Source organism: Nicrophorus vespilloides, unplaced genomic scaffold (genome assembly GCF_001412225.1).
Source record: "Nicrophorus vespilloides isolate i.1.1-1 unplaced genomic scaffold, Nicve_v1.0, whole genome shotgun sequence".
NCBI classification, from domain to species: domain Eukaryota; kingdom Metazoa; phylum Arthropoda; class Insecta; order Coleoptera; family Silphidae; genus Nicrophorus; species Nicrophorus vespilloides.
Window position 1 is genome coordinate 831226 of NW_017100093.1, and position 15176 is coordinate 846401.

Below are 15176 nucleotides of genomic sequence, written 5' to 3' on the forward strand. Positions count from 1 at the left end.
ATTTGTATTGGTAAGTATTAAAATATTAAACTATGGGTAATTAGATAAATTAAATATAAAAAAATCTGTAATTTAGCAATACAAGCACAACAGAATTAGTAATAAAACTACGAAATGAGAGCCATAGTATGCGCCAAATAGCAAAAACTATTAGAAGATCTTCTACATTTGTTTATCAAGCCTTATTAACCCTTAAAAGCTTTCCAAAGAAGGTAGGCCTCGCAAAACTAGTAACTCAGACGACAATTGTGTTGTCACGAGATCCATTTAAGTCAGCTGCCACAATTAAAGATGAGACTGAGGTTCAAATTTGTGCTCGATCGGTAAGAAGACGTTTGGTTGAAAATAGGATTTATAGAGGAACATCGCGAAAAGTACCAATGTTGACACAGATACTTTAGAGTGTCGCATCTAGTTTCCAAAAACTGAGTGGAATGGTTCAATAAATATAGGGTAACGTCCTAAGGACAGATGATAGCAAAGTGAATTTAGTTGGAAGCGATAGTAAACGTTGGATAAGACGCTTGAAAAATGCAGAGCTCAAGTCTAAGTACAAACCCGAGGGCGAAGCAATATAGATTTTCAAAGAGAAGATTGGAAGTGCTAGATCCAAAAACAAGGAAGAATTATGGCAAAATGTTGACAAACAATGTTGAATTGTTGACAAACAATGGAACATTTTTACATGATAATTAATCGAATTTTATATAATTTTTGAAGTGTTCTTATTTTATTGTCATCTTTAAATGTGATTTTCTTTATAATTTTTGATCTCCTTGCCAAAAATGATTTTTTTTAAATATTGATTTTTGTATAAATTAAACCAATCAAATTAAACAAAAAATGAAAAAAACATTCATTATATAAAAACATAGAGTGTCAATGTATTGCTATCATTGCAAATACTATAAACGTGTCACGATTTGAAAAAAAAAATGATGATTTTGTTCATGATACTTTACACACGATAAATACACACCAGTAAGCAAATATGAGGTCATTCATACTATTGATGATTGTTAAAAAGTGTGTACGATATGCATCCAGAAAAGTCTCTCTTGATGACTAATTTCTATTTCGATTAATAATTCGTCTCTTTAAAAGGAAATTACAGTTTATCCATATGGAAATTATCTTCTACAACTCACAATTTATTATCGTATCGGCAATTACCGAAGACGCTTGTGATTATCACACCACAGCTGCTCTTCCATTTGCGATAATAATAAATCATCAATACTAGCATTTGTTGGAACACTCCTATAGCAGCGACAACTGAATTCCACGCCATTTCAACATCATTAAACTCTTCGTATAATTCAAAACTAATACAATTCTACAATATAATCGATTTAGAAAATGGATAACAGTAAAGTAGAAAACAATTATAAAATGAATTAATTGAATCAATATACTATTGTAACAGTTAATTATTTTTTAATAATAATAACAGTCACAAGAAATAAATAAAAAATTTAAACATGCTTTTTATTTGTTATGTATAAATGTTTCAATATAAATATTTAATAATAAAACCATTCAAAAGTATTCAATGAATCCATCATAAATTATATAAGTATATTCCTTCTTCATATAATACCATTGAAAATAACATAGTTCAGTTTTTCAATTATTTATTTTATATCTAGAATCTAGAATTGGATCTCTCAACTATTTAATTCATATAAAGAAAGATAAAAGTGAAGAGCCAGAGGTTATTAAAAGTCGATATATATAATTCCTATAGATTAATTATTATTGACATAACTTTTTTTTATATTACTACACCATTATCAGTAAACTTTAATTCCATTTTTACTTAAAAATAGTTTAGATAACAAACTGTTACGTATATTAGATACCTGTATACTGAAAATGTGTAATCATACTTATTTAATTAAATTAATTCATTTTAGTTGCACACAAATTTGCAGATTTAAGGTCAAATCCCGTAAGTGTTATTTATGATGAATATTGATAAGTTTATGGTAGTAAATAGATGATATTTGCAAATATGTTAGATTTGCAGCTATTGTGATATGATGCATAATATTATCACCAGGAGAGCCGTAAAACATCGGTTTGTAATATGAATATCAAAATGGGGTTCGAGGCTTTTACATAAACCAGGTAAATTATATGCACAATTTTCGAGAGTCGCCAATATCATGAACATAATTATAAAGAATAAGCTATAAACATTACAATGGAAAATATATTAAAATCATACCTCGATTAACGAATTAACAATTCCAATAGCCCTTTGTATCAGTTGACTTTCTGTTTTAATATTATGGTATGGAAATGTTAAATTTTGTTTTTTTTTGTTTTGTGTTGTGTTGTGTTGTATAAATATTATTATTAAAATGATTAAAAGAAATAAATTAGGTACATATTTAATTGTAATGTCTTGTATATATATGACAATCCGATTCAATTATGACTTTGATTTGGTCATTATAAACTTTTGTAGGTCGACCAAAACGTTGGTCAACTTTGAGTGAAAATCTCTAGAACGTATTTTTCTTTAAACTTTGGGAATGAAAACTAATTCTAACACCAATTATTGTTAATTCTTAACAAATCGATATCATAAACTTTTCAGATTCTGAAGGTGACATATTTCAAATGAGAAGGAACAAATCATTACATTCATAGAAGTTCTCCAAAACTAACACAACGTTAATTATTTGTGAAAATCTAAATTAATTTCTTTCCAATCCAATATTTAGAATTACATAAAAATATTGATTTTCTATCGAAGCATTTCAATGTTAGAGTGTCTTGTTAAATCTAATAAATGATATCGGAAAAATTCATTACATTAAAACTTTATGACATATTGTGATTTGATTGTCGTCAATAAATAAACACCTGATCAAGACAGATGATAGATTCTCTGTTTAATGATTTCAATTTATTGCTAACGTTTTCGGTAGCCCGCTTTCTACTTTCATCCAGTCTCAAATTTCATTACAGACATAAATCATAAAATAATTTAAAAGCCTGAGTAAAAGTCAGAGATGCAAAAAAAAAACTCGTTCCCCAAGCGCAATTTTCTCCGCCAGTGATTTTAATAGTGGAAATGCGATCTTGACACAATTAGAATACGTAATTCGCGTTAAATCTAGACAGAAATCAAATTATATTTGTAATATCCACCAAGGACGCAAATTTCTGTCCTCGTGATATACTTTAACTGTTAATTGAAATAACAAAATTTAAAATTGTTTAGCTACGTAATTTAATTTCGTATATGTGGAAGTTACTTTAATTAATTAATTATTATGTGTTTAGTAATCATGTAATTTTTCACTTGATGTTCCGTGCGAAATGAGATCGTAGGATTTTAATGAATTTGGCATTTACGTGTGAGTGGCTTCGGTATATAGATACAATTTTGTGTAATATTTGCAATTTTTGGAGCGGTTGTGATCTAATGCTTTAATGTGTGATTATTATTCATTGGCATACTCTCATATTCACGTACATATATGAACCTATTTATGTATGGTATGAATCGATAGGACATTCACTCGCTATTGTCTGTCTGTGCAGTCAACACCCATTTCAACGTTGCTTATTCAAATATTTAATGGAACATTTTTTATTTAGGTATATATTGTAAAAGAAATGGAGAAGGTGATACCTTTCACTCGTCTGTAAATTGTATTATTTTTGCAATCTAAACTGTCTGGAATAACAAAAAATATGTAAACTTTGAAACCTTAGTCATTATCTAGTATGTAAAAGAATAGATCCATAAATTAAATTATAGATTTAATTATATAAAACAAAATATAACATTAAATTAGAAAATGATGAATCAATCCACAAAGTATATACAAATTATTACTGAATTTCCCCTAAAAACAAAAAAAAATTGCAGAACAGCCATTATATATATCATTAGTTATAAGTTAGTGAAACAAGTTTATTTCGTTTTGAGATCATTAAAATTAAGTGACATTGTTTCAGATCTACAATCAATCATAAAATATAAACAATTCTGGTAACAAGTTGAAATGTAAATCGACATGTTACATTTTCGATTTAGATTTATATTTAAGACTTAAATTTAACAAAATATAATAACTGTAAAATAAAGTAATACTTATTTATAAAGTATTGATTAATAAAAAATAAATATAGAAATTATGTATTCTTGTCGTTCATTATGCTTAATTATGTCATTTCTTGTTCATTCCAGGGAAGTCTTCACACTCAACTTTGGCCATTTTTATTGCTCTCTTTATATCGTTCCTTTTTTTGGGATAAAATCAATCAATATATAGAAACAAAGGCATATGAATATCAAAATATGTAACAAACAATAATTCTTTTAACTTAATACAAAAGTAGCAAAGAAACACGTAGCATATAAAGCAATAATATCTAATTCACTTAGTCTATACAGAGATAGACTATAAATGAATATAATAACTATGAAAAAAAAGCATGCGCTATTTAATTATAACGTATTTGTATAAATGTCATTTGTTACCAATTTATGTAGAAAGTATTTAGATTATTTTTATACTAGAATTTACATAATTATAATTCAAAAACAACAAGAAAAATGTCATATTACATTAATTCAATCAGATAGTTGACATTTTAATTATATTATATAGTATTTTATTTATTTAATAAGAAAGGTACGAGATTATAAAGTTCAATTTTTACTATTAACTGATAACTACATCAATCATACATTTGATATATAAAAGGTGCATTGTATATACGAATTGTATACGACAATACCTTGCATAGTGCAAATAATCGTTCCGCCAATATCTTGGATTGTTTAAAACCGGATCAATCGAGGACTTTAAAACCGCATTTTTTTGATCAAAAACGTATTCAATGTTAAAACAAGGTTAAATATAAAACTGCTTTGATGTATACATACAAGAATATTTTATTAGTAATATACATTATTATAAAATCGAAGATTTGTATGTCTTTATGCAAAAATATTTATTCTGAGGTTCACTAATCAGGATCAAATATACGCTTTGCTAACTTTTATTCATGGAACGCAGAGCATTTACAAATTAAATGTACAATCAATGCATTTAATAATACGAACGGTCATAACAACTAGTTATAGCTGTTCAATTAAAACACAAAGAAAAAAAACATTATTTGAAGAATTCAATGATCTCTGTTACTATGGAAACTTAGCTAAATATAAAGTGATCAATTGGAGTTTAGATCATATGTCTCTTATAATTATTTTGTTTGTTCATCCAACGCATTCCATCATTTGAATGACGAGAGAAGAGGAGCGCCGATCGAAATTTATTGGACGTGAGTTCGTTTCGAAAGTGAAGTCTGCCGCTTCTTTGGCAGACTAGGCCAACAATTTTTGCATTAATTAATGGCTAATTGTATGCAATTGTCCTCTTGCACAACGTCAAATGTTTTTCCATCGTTAGGGTTGCGCAACACCCACAGTTATGCATCGGTATATGGTATATGTTTGCTTGTGTTTGTGTTTGAGCGCGCGAATTAAATGCCACTGCATATGCCATTATCCACTATTTACAATCGTGTACGTTCACAAATGGACAGCAAAATAGAAAGTATGTGTTTCCATTATCCGATGAAAACCGCAACGGCAGCAGCAGCACCAGCATCGACTTCAAACAACAATAACAACGGAGACCGAAATTGCATTTGCACGCCGAGATTTATGTCCCTGAAACGAAACAAACACAACTGAAATAAATAATTTAAAAAAAAACGTACCTATCCCGTTCGTCCGCTTTACCACTCACGCAATCACGTGACTAATGAGTGAAAATGCAGGTTATCCAATGCAGTTAAATTGGATGTACGGATGTACGAAATAAATCCTTTGCAAATGCAACATCCAAAGTCACGTTCATGTATCTCAAGTTCAATTGCTTTACTTTAATTGAATCAATTTAAATTCCGATTTTAAACTGCTGCAGAAGCACAGTCAATTTCAAAGAAACATTTATGTTTATATTATATAATCAAAACAGGAGTAGTAATAAGGCAATCATTAAATCAACTATTTATCACTTAAACAAAATAATACTGTAAATTGAATGTATAAAAAAAACCTTTAAAAAAACTGATTGTCAATTACAAATGTATGTTGTACAATTTTAATAATTACATTTTATCTACAAAATAAATAATGATGACAATCATTGGATTGGAACTAATTCCGTTACAAAGGGTTTGTTTGTAAGTCGGGGTAATATTAAAAAAATTCAAAATATACTTATCTTACCACACTTTATCATGAATTTTACTCTTATATATGTTAAATTCCGTTTACTGACTGCATAAATTTGAAAAATAGATTAAAATAAACAATATTCTTACTTACAAATACTTTTCAATGTAGACATCATAATTATTTAATAAAAAAAACGACAATAGAAACAAATGCAACAAAACAGATTATTATATTTTATTAAAATATCAATTTATCCGGCGACGGATACTCAAAAAAATATTTTTTGAGAAACTCATTTATTATGATAATAATTATTTATTGAGCAAGAAATATTATATAACATATTTTTTTTTAAATATTAATTACAAAATTTAATGAAAACAATGTTTTAAATATATATTCTTAATAATTATTAATAACAACAATTAATAATCTAATTGTATTTTGGATTATTTCTTTTTGTTATGGTTTATTATGTATAATTCAACAAAATCAAATAAAGTAATAATAGCAACAATTAATAATTTATGATTATTTTTTTAATTTTAAGGTTTATTATCTTTATATATATTTTAATTTAGTTTTTATGTTATATTATATTTTTTACCCAATAACTTCTTATTATTAATATAATAATAATTATAAGTTAGTTTCTTAAAAATAAATTATATCGCTGACTTGTCCGTCGCCGAGCGAATAATATAAACCTTCCTATAAATTATACCGTTAGCAGGGTTTCCATTACCCTTTAATCTGTATGAACTTATAAAGATTTGCTAATAAATATATATTAAATGAAAAAAAGTATTAAAAGAATTGTTTTAATACGATTTTTTTATAATAAACATATTTGAAAGTGTAATATACTTAAATATTGAATAATAAATAATATTGTTACATAATATAATAACCAAGAAATAAATACGAAGGTCTAACATGCGTGTTTTTCTACTACTCGTTGAATACATTTATTATTAGATAACCGTTGAAAACCCAACAGAAAATAGATATATCAATCGGGAAATAATATTAGATTTTAAATGAATATATAGTTACATATAGAATCTAGTATAAGAAATACAAATTCTTGAATTCAAATGAGAATGTAATTGATTATGTAAAACAAGAACGTTGGCATTGACATTGATATATTAAAAATGCTTATTGTGAATGTGTTAATAAGCAAAACAATGATTACAAATCTTATTGGAAACTAAAATATTCAGAAAATCTAATATATAGTCTTACTATCATGGAATATTTAGAAATTTGCGATTCTATCATTTTGTATTTGCAGTAATCATTGACATGTTTTGATTTTCAATCAATATTTCTTATACACTTGTTGTTAATATTATATATAAATCATTATTAAACATATATGGAAATGTACAGTTTCCTATTTATATCTTTAATTAGAGATAGTTTATAGCACTGAAGTCTTGTAATAAAAAGATTTAGTTTGTGCGTAATCAAGTTAAATCATTATATAAAGGTCTCTACTTTAACCTATTCTGCACAAATCTTCTTTATTTAAATATATAATATATTAATTTTTAACATCATTTCAATATTAATATTTTTAGACGCTTTTTTATGTTAATATGCATATTGTTTATTAGATTCTATATTATAAAGTATAATTCATATAAGTATATTTATATAACATAAGATTTTATTAAACTAATTATTTAGAACTGCACAAAAAGAGACTTGACTGTATAATTTATGTTTAAAAAGTGATTTTATCTACTAATTAATTAATTAATTAATTAATTTAACACATTTATTAATCATACAACCTCGATCGATGTTTCCGCTCAATTTGTCTAGTATTTTTTTGCAAATGTATCTAATGAATTCTATATAATAAGTATCCTAGAGCTTTTTTTTTCAAAATTAAGATACTTTAAACATTATAGTAATACAGGCCATTACATTTTCAATGGAGTCAACATTTTCTTCGTGATTTTTATTTCATTTATACTTTTACTGCTCAATTCTAAGAGTATGACATAAATTAATAATTAACATTACAAAATGATTAACCAACAATTATCGTTAATCAATCAATAATATTAAAATAACGTAATTACTATTATTTTATACAATGTATTAAAGTTTATGGCTACGTTTAATAAGAAATCGCAACGAGAAAAACAATACTTTCATTATTGCATGCTTCTCGGAATTTTTAACTGTTGTTATTGTCAATGTTTCCAATAATTCGTAAACAGAAATAACACTGAATCACCTCAGATAAAAATGTATTTTTGTAAAACACGCTGTTGTGTAATCACAAACACTCAACACACAACATTGTGAATTTGCATAGGTTACTGTTATTCACAATAAAAAAAATACCTTAGTTCTATAAATATAATTATGAATTTATTAAACATAAAAATAGACACACACAGTTCTTTAAACTTTTGTATTTGTTATAAATTGATGCATTAAAATATTAACTATATGATTGGAATTATGATTATGTATTTATTTTTTTTATAATTGTTACTTGTGTTATCAGTAGTTCATCAAATATTATATAAAAAAAATAATAATACTAATATTTATTTCAACAAACATACACAATAACAAAAATAAAACTAAATTGAAATAATTGTAAAAATTACACAGATCGCTTCCATTAACGTATAGAATAAATAGATAAAAGTAAAGAACAGCAAACTATTTTCATACTTATTTATAATTGATCATTAAAATAACTAATTGTATTGAGACAATTCTTCAAAACTATCACTAAATTTCCGTGACTTAATAATAAATTTACACCTGATAAACCGACAGAAAAAAAGCAAAATCTGCACACAGTCTTTGATTACAAAGTGGTTTTTTATTACGTTGTTGGAGTTGAATTTCAACAATATCAAATGTTGCGTACGTCCGTCCCGTCTACATTATCTTCACGAGTTTCGTTTTGTTTCTGCTGAAATATAAATAGAGTAATCAGCTTCGCACATGGTGCAGTCTCCGTATAGTAGAACAACAACAACGGAAAGTCATTAAATTTCCGACAACGGCCTTCGCAATTTGATCCACGAAAGGAGCGTCCCGTTACAACACTCGTATGCATATTTTCAGTTTTGGACTTCATTTCTTCGTTTTCGTTCTCAGCAACACAAAAGAACAGGGATCATTTAAATTCTGCTCGGGTTCCTCGCACACATTTATCGAATCGAACCGCACCGAAATTCAATTATTATTTGGACCTATTGAAAGAATACTCAATATTAATATACATGGTGAGGCTACCAACCATTTATATTTCGGTATTGAATTTTTAATATAATAAATTATGATAAGAGAATTATTTAATTTTCTCAAATGCTTAATAAAAGAGTTATAAACCTTAATTTAGCATTAAACTAAGTAAATTAATAATGTAGAGAAGAGTTATATACATTCTACAAAATGAGATCTAAGTACAACGCGTCATTCGCAAATCGATTTTTGACAGTAAACATGCTTTTTATTCGCCAAGTAAGATTCTTTGCTGAAGTATATTGAAGTAACGGTAATCCATCAATTATTCGAATACAATTAGAATTTAATCTAGGTTACTTTACCCGAAATGGAACATAATAGAGTCATCCTACGCCAAACTGCGACAATTATTATAAATATTATACTTAATTCCACGACTTTTCCGTATACAATAACTGCATTTACGAGAACGAGAAAGTTTCTTAATTATTGTCTCATTAAAAAAAATCGCAGTTGAATAATACAATATGTTGCTAATATTTTATATTTTTCAGTTTGCGGCGCCTTTAATATATCAGAATTTTTCCCCGGCTCACCAACTCAAAACATTGATCTATCTCAAGGCGAAAGTTATGTTAATAGTAGTTTTTCTTTAATTTTCGCGGGGCCTCTGTAGCACAGTTTGGTAACCCATGTTATGACAATTATTATAGCTGTCTTTTTTGTAGAAATGAAATTATTCACATACACTAATATGACCCATATCACAACCTAATTGTTATGCTTTTTTTTATGTATTTGACAAGCTCAACTACTATTAATTTAAATTTCACTGTTAAAATTGTATCCTGCATAGGCTAAGGAAAAGTGGTGGTTAGAAACGCGTACCAACGGTGGCTCAGGAAGTGGCGGATCAAAGTCAACGAAACCAAATCCAGCCATGTCACCTTCACCCTCAAAAGGGAACCTGAACCCCGGTCACACTGAACAACAAAATCATCTCGCAGGCCGACGATGCCAAATACTTGGGCTTGTTCTTGGATCGCCGACTTACATGGAAGAAGCACATCGCAACGAATAGGAAGCAACTGGGCATCAAGTTCGGGAAGTTGTACTGGCTGATCGGAAGAAGATCACAACTATCCCTCGAAAATAAACTACTGATTCAGCTTTGGGGAACAGCCAGCAATTCCAACATCGAGATCCTGCAACGTTTCCAGTCTCAGTGCCTAGGAACCCTGGTGCAGGCCCCCTGGTACATGACTAACGTACGTACTAACGTTAAAAGTGAAGTCCCCAAGTTTAGTGCCCGTTACCAGAACAGACTTGAAAACCACTCCAACAGTCTCGCGTTATCCCTGCTAGATAATAGTGACAGCTTCCATATACTAAAGAGACACAACACCCTCGACCTCCCCTTTAGAAACTAAAAGTTCGTTTCATTGTCCATTAGAATAAATATTTTTATTTAATTTTCATAGTGTCGTCATTTTGTTGGGTTAATATTGTCATTGGATTAATTTTTTAGTTAAATTTGTATTTGTTTGTCCGTTTAATGCATTTATTTTGTTTTTTCTGTTTTTATTTTCTTTTTTTTATACTTATAGCCAGAGATGTTGGCAGGTTATGAATGAATAATAAAAGTTAAAATAAAAGAGGAAGAAGAATTCAAATTGTATGAATCATGACATAATATTTACAATTGATAGTTACTAATAATGTTAGTTTATAAGTATATTGTCCATAAATTTATTAATTGACTAATTATTTCGACGAAATTTGAATTATTTTATTGTACACATACAAAGGAAAGGTGACTACAGTTATTTCGCCCATTAAATTTTACATATATTCAAATTTAGAAATAGAAAATTAAAACATATATAAACCATCATAATTATAAAACAAAAATATATAAATTGCTACAAAGTGCTATTAACCATAAGACTTTACGCTTTAAATTATACATTATTTAATAAAACGTCGTATAAAAAAAATGTAATGTCAATACTTCCACCGTTTCCTAGATACAATTGTCGGTTAACATTACCCTTGATAATAGAGCCTTGATATAACGCTATATCAAGCAAAATATGGTTATCAATCAAATAATTGAAAAGATAATTAAATGACATCGAAAACTTTTTGTAAGAATGAAACTAAACTTTTCTTGTATATAATTCCGAATATTGCAGACATCTAAAATATAAACCCAGCCCAATAGAGTTCCACGAATACTGAACTCTCTTTTCCCAATGGTATTCATTAAATTGAAACGTTCAATGTACTCTTATTGTTTTGTTTCTGATTAATAAATATCATTTAAATGAAATTTAGATTATTTTTTATATAAATTATAATACAATTAACTTCCTCATTCATAAATATTTATAAATTCATATTAAATGAACTTCTTTAGTTTCATTCGTAAGAAAATATGCTAATACATTGTTATTTAAATAAACTTTATACATTCATTTTATAATGTTAATTAAGTTAGTTTGGAATAGTCAAACTACTTAGTTTCATTTTTTGAATTATATTAATGGATTGTTATTTTTAAATAATTTAATTCAATCACATTCATTCATAAAGTAAATACAGCAATACCTCGAATAGTGCGGCTTCGATCAGTCCGAATTTATTATAGTCTAGTTAGAATATTTTAATTGACAAAATAATTCTAGTATTATATACAAAAATTGCCTTCGGATTCGTGGTATTTGAAGCCCCATAATTTGAGATATTATATTTGTCACTTACCATTTTTCATTTTAAAGTTCCGCGGAACCCTTCATAAATATCCAGGAACACAAAGATTCCACGGAACCCAAGTAGAAGATCCCTTATACGGGATATACTCTTATACTCTTTTTCTGTAAATTATATAAGTCCTCAATTAGTCCGATTTTAAACATTCTGGGGTATTGGCTCAACCGATTTTACACACTAAATATTTTAACACGCAAGAATTTATAGCAAAAATAATAAAATACCAATTACCATGGTTAAAAACTGTAATTTAATGGAAATTATATCACATTATTTTTGAACGTTTTATTTTATGAAAGTTACAGTAAAACTTATTTGGATTTATGGCATTCAGCAATTGAGAACAGCAGGCGCATCAAATGTGAAAACAATTCAACTATTCCATTCTAAATTCCTGTAGAAGATTGTAATAACAAGTTTATCAAGAAAATGCAATTCGCATTAAAAATACGCAAGAAATGTAATGAAGACACGATTCAAACTACTGAAATATTAAGTTTTAGTAACCGATGTATTCAATAAATTCACATCTCCTTGGGTAATAATATTTTATTACGAATTTTATTTCTCTCATTCATACGGAAGAGGGTTCACCGTGATGAATAATAAAAGACAATCATAAAACGCGTAATAAAGAACAGCACCGTAATTTGATTAAAGAACTAGTTCCAAAAGGTAATGCTTAAGAGCTTTCACGCTCAAATGCAATCAACTCTACGCTCCTCTTGACAAAGCTGTCCGTAGATCAATAAGGGAAATACAAGGCTGTGTGCATTGAGGATGAGGATACTGAAATCGCTAAGGTCTGAGAACGCATTGAGCACAGGCTTCATCGCATTAGTCTAACAAAACATGCTGGGAATTAATTAAATCCTGGGCCGAAGTTCGCTAATGCAAATTGCTGAAATAATAATGCGACTCCGTTAGTTAGAAACGCAATGAAACTAGCAAATAACTTATAACATGTGTTTTAAAATAATTGCTTTTCAAACTATAAATTAATTGTTCCTTACATAATAAATAATTCATATATCCTATAACTTTTTTATACACATGATATTTTATAACAATTCTTCAATTCAAAAACATTTGTAAATTCTCATTTCCTTAGTTTACGTAAAATATGGAATATAATGTGTATTTCGTTTACAATGTATATTTAATTTAGCGTAAAAGTTTATAATAACATATTAAATTCAATCACTTAATGTGTATCCGTCATAATAATTTGCGGTACTCTGTTCGAACGAACGTACAAATATTCATATAAACGTACAATAATATCACTCAGACCAATCGGCAGATGTGTTTGGATCATTAAAATTGACTATTTGATTTCTGTTCATTTAAGTAAAAAGTTTACATTCATATAAACATCATGTACGTTCGTGCGAACGAGTATATCAGAAAATCGTAAATTCATGTACAATGTAAACTCGCTTAACGAGTTCCTCGCATAACGAGCATTTCGCTTAACAAGCAAAATGAAGTGTAAGAAAAATGACTCGCTGAACGAGTGTCGATGAGAAGAGTTGTACCGGATTGCGCGCCTGCTAGATCATTTTTAAAACTTGTGTACACACATTATGTGTATTTTTTTAATATGTTTCTCTATACGAGTAAAAATCCGGATTAAACTCATTAAGCGAGATTCCACTGTATTTATATGGGAAAATTAATATTCACATTTCGTAATTTAAGCGGGTGCTGATATTAGACTATAGTGACTATATTAGATACAAAAACATAAAATATTTAAGTAGATTTGAAGGTTCCAATTACATTTGCCGATCGAATGCAAACTATGTTTAACTACTTTCATGTAAAGTAACCTTGATTTACGATAGTTTGAAAAGCACTCGGCGGCAATCTGCCAGTGTTGTTTAACCTAAATCGATTTATTATCTTGCAGCAACATTTCCCATCCGACGGACGCTGTTAATATTTTAATCAGTGGCTTCAAATCATTTTCCGGCGTATTTATTTATCCTCACCCGGTGAATTATTATAAATGCAGCGCCGACGGAAATCGATTGGAAAAATAAACGTTAGATGTTTGCTTATAATTAAAGCAGACACTGTTTTCTTAAACGTTTCCATTGTTTAGAGGAAAATAGGCGAGATACTGCAATCCGACAACCGCCAATTTCCACCTGGCAACCGAAGATGATGTACGCTACAATGTAAACACTCGACTTATCGCTCAACTGCACGTGCGAAATTTATGAGCAGAAATTAATTTAAATTTTCGGTGAACTAGCAAATATTTACAAACAAAACAAAAGAAAAAAAAGTCGAGTGTGTTTATTTTTCGCCATCGGCGAAACAAATCCTATGAAACTTAGACTAGACAGACCACACGTAGTGGAAGTTGCGCTCTATCTAGGAACAAAAATGTTATTTGCTTGTGCAATTACGTACACTGTCTCATATTTACTTTTACATTATTTAAATCGCTGAAAGGAGCGTAGAGCAAACTCGTTTCTGGTTTAGAACGTAGAACGAAATCAAAAGCAGACTACCTTATATTTACTCATATTCTTGACAAACAACAATAAACAGTTTACGTCTTTAAATATATTTAACGGCAGATCAAAAAACTAAATGCAAATCATCGTGAATATTATTTAAATAAACAACATAAAAGACTCATACAGTCTATATAGAATTACCAAGCATACATTTTATAATATTAAATACAATTATTAGATACAGTAACAATACTATATTTATATATATTTTAAAATTAATCGCAATTATCAAAAGGAATAAAAAAATGTTTTTCTATAGAATGAAAGTACTATAATAACACTATGTTATATTTTAAAATCTACATTATTTCTATCATTAGAAAGGAAAATATCTAAAAACAGTTTCAAGTACATTTTAACCACTTTTGAGCAAGGAACAAAAGTAAACGCACATTTTATTTTTCTATAACTGTGCCAAATTTATCAAC